This window comes from Nothobranchius furzeri, chromosome 1 (assembly GCF_043380555.1).
Source record: "Nothobranchius furzeri strain GRZ-AD chromosome 1, NfurGRZ-RIMD1, whole genome shotgun sequence".
Classification (NCBI taxonomy): domain Eukaryota; kingdom Metazoa; phylum Chordata; class Actinopteri; order Cyprinodontiformes; family Nothobranchiidae; genus Nothobranchius; species Nothobranchius furzeri.
Genome location: NC_091741.1, coordinates 103,915,081 through 103,921,998, shown reverse-complemented (window position 1 = coordinate 103,921,998; position 6,918 = coordinate 103,915,081).

The following is a 6,918-nucleotide window of genomic DNA, read 5'->3' as shown; positions in this document are numbered from 1 at the left end:
TCTGGCTGACAGGAACAGCGTGAGAGGGGGAGGGGGGGGGGGGGAGAGGGGAGAAACGAGCCAACCGGCTCCCCCCTTTGGTTTCTTCAGGTCCTCTCTCTTTCGTTGTCCAGCACGAACTGAAATCATAAGACTGAAACTTACCAAAAGCCTTTCTCTTCTCAAAGCAAACGTGTGCGTCAGCAAATGTGTTTTGGAGTTTACTGTGAGAATCTGTGTGTGGGTGTGTTTGAGTGTGTGTGTGAAGGTCAGTAACAAACATCCTCAAAAATTATCTAATTAAGTATGGATTCATTAATCCATTATAATTACCCAAAGCATAAGAATCATTCATTTGATTAAAACACATTTATAATGAACAAAATGATGATTATTCTTTAACATTAAAATAAAGAAAGGAAGTTTTAAGACTTGTTATGACTACATTTATGGGAACAACATCTTCTGTGGGAACAACATCTTCTGGCACGAAGCTGCAGGTGGCAGATGTTATGGTTTCCTCCCAGACTCGCTGGCGTTCAGGTCTTAATCTGTGGGTGAAAGTTCTCAGCGACCCAGCTTTGACCCAGCTGAGTCCAACACCACCTTTGTGACAGAAAACCCATATTTCCTCACGTTACAGGGGTAAAGAGAATTTTAGATAGTTGGTTCTCAAAATTTTTATTTCTTCTTTTGAAAAGTTTTGTAGTAACGAGAATCGGAGTATTGGGTTTGGATAAAAGGTTTTGTTTAATTTGTTTCTCAGGAAAATATTATTACATTTTTTATTGAAAATTTCTATCCCATCAACTGCTAATATTTTGAGTCTAGGGTTAAATATATAACCGATAGAAGCTTTAACTAGATGAACCAGAGCACTTGGGATATTTTTAATCACCTTATTATATTCATTTTCAGAAAAATCAACATCATATTTGAGATTGAAGTTCTTAACTGAAAGAATATTTCCATTTTCGTCTAAAATATGTGTCACTGACCAAATTCCTCTGTCCTTCCAACTTTTAACAAATATGGTTTTGGTTCTATCCAAAATAGTTCTATTATTCCATATCGGAACATCATGTGGGCTGAAGTTATGTTTGAAAACCATTTTTCCAAAAAAGAGGACTTGTCTGTGGAATTCGGAAAGTTTGAGAGGCAACTTTGGGATTTCAAAATCACATTTTAATAGGAATTCCATTCCTCCAACTTTTTCAAATATAAATTTTGGAATTGTATGCCAAATTTCCTCTCTATTTATTAAGGATTTAAGCCATTCAATTTTTAATACTACATTCAAAATGTCAAAATCTATTGCTTTTATACCACCATCTTCCTAATTCTTAATTAAATCGCTTTTTCGAATGTAGTGATTTTTGTTCTTCCATATAAAATTAAGATTCATTTTATTTATTTCTTTAATAATTTTAGGAGATATGGCCAATGATTGAGCAGGGTATATCAGTCTAGAAATGGATTCCATCTTTGTTAGAAGAGTTCTTCCAAATACTGTCAGATCTCTTTGAAGCCAACTGTTTAAAATTTTCTTGTTTTTTTCTACTGTGTTCAGAAAGTTCTTCTGGTTTCTATCACTCGGAACATTTGTAATATAAATTCCTAGATAGCAGACTTCTTTTTTAACAGGGATGTTAAACAAGGAGGTCTTCATGTATTTTTATTAGTTCACATTTATCAATAGTGAGATTTAGTCATGACGCCTCTGAAAATAATTTGTTTTTAAAGCTGTTGGGATTTGGTTTCTGTCTTTTAAGAACAGGGTTGTATCATCCACTAACTGACTAACTAGGATAGATTTATCATTTATATTTAGACCTTGGACTTTAGACGATTTTAGATGAGCAGCTCAGTGACTAAAATGAATAAGAGGGGGGAAAGACTGCATCCTTGTCTGATTCCTCTTCAAATTTGAAATCTAGGGCAGGTTCCATTAGAGAGTGAAACGGAACTATTAATATCTTTATGTAACATAGCAATTATATTTAAGAATTTTTCACCAAAGCCAAAGAATTGTAGGGTTTTAAGTATTAACCTGTGTTCCACAGAGTCAAATGCTTTAGTAAAATCCAAGAATAAGATCAATCCGTCATCTGGGAACAAAGATTTGTAATCCATAATATCAAGAACCATACGAATATTATTGTGTATTGATCTTCCTTTTAAAAAACCTGATTGAGTTGGACTAATAACTTTTAATAAACCCTTTTTCAATCTAGTAGCCAATGCAGTTGTCAGGATTTTATAATCTGTGTTTAATAAAGTTATTGGTCTTAGATTATTTAGAAATCGTTTGTCTTTACCAGATTTGGGTATTAATTTAATTATTCCTTGTTTCATTGTTACCATTAGTTCATTTGAATTAATACATTCATTTATAGCATTATGAAGTAAACATTTAATTTCATCCCAAAAATGTTTATAGAAGTTTGACGTCAGACCATCAGGACCAGGTGAACGATTTAAGCGCATCTTTTTTATTGCCTCATCCAGCTCTACTAATTTCAAGTCTACCTCACAATCATTTTTAAAACTGTTTTCAATTTTGGGGATATTATGCTGAATTAATTTAAAAAAGGTTTCCGCATTTCCTTCATCAAATGAGGCTTCATAGATTTTGCTGTAAAATTGAAATACTTCTTTAGCAATTTTTTTAGAGTCTGTGCTTTCTTTGTCCTCAATTATGAGGGATTAGATAGAGTTTTTACTTTGTCTTTGTTTTTCTAACCTGCAGAAGTACGCTGTACTTCTTTCCCCCTCCTCCATCCATCTGGCTCTTGACCGAATATAAGCTCCTTGAGCTTTCTGTAAATACATTTCATCCTATTCGTTTTGTGCTTTGGCTGAGTTTATTCTGTCTTCTTCACACCAATCAATTTTACCATATATATCAAGAATGATTTGAATGAGATTTGACTCCTTCTCATTTTTTTGTCTTTTTAGTTTTTTGCTAAAGAAAATAGTGTTTCCTTATTGAAAATTTTAGAAAATCCCATTTTTGTACAGCTGTTTGAAGATCATTATCTTTTTTAGTGTCTCTTATAATTTTCTTTATGCCGTCACAATATTCCCTATTTTCTAGTAGACTATGATTCAATTTCCAGTAATCACTAATATATTTTTTTCTTCTTGTAAACATGTTATGTTTAAATTAACTACACAGTGCTCTGTTAAAGGACTACTTGATATTGTTGAAGAACATTTATAGTCTGCTATAGCATTAGATATTAGCCAATAGTCAATTCTTGAGGATGCCTGACCATTAGGTTTTCTCCAAGTAAAGGATCTAGCATATTTATTTTGCTCTCTCCAAATATCCACTAGATTATTCTGGTTCATAAAGTCACTCATTATTTGATTTGGATGATAATAAGAGTATTTGCTTGGCCATCTATCTAACCATTCATCCTGAGTTAGATTAGAATCCCCTCCCATTATGATATGGTCTATGGCATATTTATTTTTAAATTCTTCAATAATAAAGAGAAGACATTTGTTTTTCTGTTCATTATTGTACCCATAAATGTTAATTAACATCACAAGTACCCCGTCTACTTTCGTTATGCATGCAATCCAGTGTCCATCAGAGTCAGCTTTGACTATTAATACCTCCCCTTCAAGCTTGTTGAAAAATATTGCTGTCCCAGCTGAGCGATTGGACCCGTGACTGAAGAGGATTTTGTCTCCCCACTGTTGAGACCAGAACTTTTCATCAGTTTTGTCCGAATGAGTTTCTTGAAGAAAAAAGAAGTTAGATTTTTGCCCCTTGCAGAATAAAAAGATAGCCTTGCGTTTAATTGAGTCTTTGAGTCCCCTTACATTTAAAGAAAATAAATATTTGTCTTAAGTTGAACCATAAAACACACAACACAACTGAATAATAAATGGGTTTAAAACCACCAAAATAATATTACCGCTAAGAGGTAGGAGCTGAAACTTTTGAAAGCCCTTATTCTGAGTGCTCCGAACAAAATGTCATTTTCACCTTTGTAGTTCATTATCCTGTTATCCGTTTTCCGTTGATGAAGCCGTGTGAACCTCTGAAGCCCGCCGTCTTCCCCTCCTTTCTAGCCTGGTCAATCTTGGGCCACAGCGCCATTTGTGAGTGCATGTCCTCCATGCGGTTATCTAAACGTCTACCAAGCAAGTCAATGGCTTTTAAAATAGCATCTAACGGCATCTCATTTTTACACTCTTCGGTCGTACCTTTAGTCTTCTTTTCATTCAGGGTTTTTTCCGGCGTTTCCCTGCCTCGCTTCCCTATGCTAGCAACATCCATGGGTGAAGCGTTACCCCACGAATGTTAACCAAGCCCCCACAATGCGGCTCTCCGGGATAGCCTTGTTCTGTGAGGATACAACAGACCCGTCCTCGAAATGTGGGCGGAGCGAGGCCGCATTTGAGGACGCGAGAATGACTATTCTTGGAATTCGGACAGTACTCGTCGCTGCGCTGTGACATCATCGCACTCTTACAAGCATTCTTCCCGTGGATTCGGACACACCCCAAGTCTCTTTTTATCAAGGTTGTGCTAACAGAGCTGGGGCAGAAATTTGCAAGCACAACAGTGGTGTGACGTAGCTACATAATGGCGTTACGTGTCTCCGCACCAACGCAGACGGAGAAGAATACATCAGGCTTAAGGTGTTCCCTGGCCAGCTGAGAAACTGAGGCCTAGTTTATACTTCTCAGTCTGCGTTGGGACAGAGACACACAACGCCATTATGCGTCAGCGCAAGGGCTCTCCGATGGGCTCACAGAGGGTGACAGAGACATGCCCAAAATTTCAAACATCCGTCAAAAGTGACTTGTGATTGGTCAGGACGCCGCTTCCTGTATATTCGTCACCAGCACCGCTGTAGCTCCATACAAAGGTAAACAGATATTTAGCGGCAGACCCAGAACAGATTGAAGAACGTATAGCAGAAAAAGTCTGAAAATATTAACATTTATTCACCCGTGAGTGAAGGCGTACAACATACGGAGCAAACGGGGACGGAAAACGTGGGTTTGGAGGTGGCGACCGCGAGAAGAGGTAGAGGAGAATGAAGGACAAATTTAGTTGTGCTATTAAGTCTCTGAAATATATGAACACATTAGTAAATACACCATGGGGAGCCGGTTGGTTTATGCTTGACGCGTCCGCGAGGTCCGCACAGCTCCGCGCGGCGAAATTGCGTCATTTTAACAACCACGCCCCTCCACCGCGTCTCCGCACGGCTCAAAATTTCCGCAACGCGCACCTCGGAAAATTTCTAACCACGCGGACGGACGGACGCGGAAAAACATGGCGGATCGGCAAGATCTAGTATGGCAGAGGTTCGTAAATACAGAAATTTGTATGATTCAGCTCTCAGAGATCACCGTGATCAACATGTTGTTAATAATTCGGGGAGAGAAATAGCTCGCACTGTCGGAAAAGACGAGGACGCTGTTAAAAATGCTGAAATGCCATGTTGTAGACAGTAATTTCTACTTCTACTATGGTGTAGTGTTGGATGCATGCCGTAGAGCTCCATGCTGCCCCGTTCAGTTTGGGAGAATATTGGCTCACCGCAGAGACGAGCCGCATGAACCATAAACGCTGCAAGTTGTGAAGCTCGTTCCAGCCGCGAGCCGCATCACCAAGTGGAAAGTGAATGCGTCAAGCATAAACCAAGTTTTACGCTGCTGTCCCCGTGACCCGACCTAAAGCAGCTGAAAATGGATGGATGGACCCAAGTCATCCTATTTGTAGCTGCTTTCACATCAGGACCAGCCCAGGTATGGTAGAAATGGTCCAACACACCACTGCTGACTGACTCAAAATAAAGTCTACTATTAGGAGGAGCCTCTGACTGGCGGGTTGAATCAACCAGGGGGGCCTTCCTGCATGTGCAAATAATTATCATTCTGGATACTTTGGAGACATGTCTGACTGAAGCTATCTCTGTCTGAGGACACACACACACACACACACACACACACACACACACACAGTCACTTCCACACCATGGGTCTCCAGAAGAACGAAAAAATGAATGCAAGTCAACGGGGCTAAAAACGCTCTTTTCTAATTCCGCTTGTTATGGGCCATGAATTTCACATATGATGTCCGTGAATTTTAAAGACACATTTTGATACCAAGAACGTGCTTATTTTCGAACGGAGAGAAATGCTATTTTAGGTTTTGCATGAAAATAAGTCCAGGACTAAAAATGCACTTCACCAAAGTGACGTCATCAAACCAGACACGAAGAAAACTGACGGAAAAGGGCTGTAAGTTCAGCAAACTTCCCACAGGAGGAAAGAACCACCATAAATCTGGTCAGTGGTAGGTTGCAGCAACGCTAGGGTAGAGGAGATTATGTGGTGACGTCACATATGCGATGTGCCAATTTCTAGTCTGTAGTCATGCTAATTACGAACTTTTACAAGCTAATAAATCTCAAAGTACGTGACTGGCGTGGTCGAAACACCCATCATTACTTTTCATTTAAATTGCAGTACAACATATGCATGATCCAGGGCGTAAGGCAAAGCGGGTTAGACAATAGCGTTTTAGCCCCGTTGACTTGCGTTCATTTTTTCGTTATTCCAGAAACCCATGATGCAGAAGTGACTTAGGCTCCCTGTCGGGGACCGGATACCACAGAACAGTGCTACGCCCTCTTTTGTCCAGGCAGGGAATTGCTTTGCAACCCTCCGCTGCCTGAACAGAAGTTTTAATGTGAAAACCTGTCCCGACACTCTGTGTGAGTGTCTCCATTGTGGAGCTCACGGAGAAGTATAAATCAGGCTTTAGCATATGTCAGATGAGACGGAGAACGCAAGCTTGTGATTGGTCAGGACGCCGCTGTAGTCTACAACACCACCATTGCGCCCTCATAAACAGAGTGCCAAAGATGTCTAGCAGAAAACACTGAGCAGCTTGAAGAATACCTC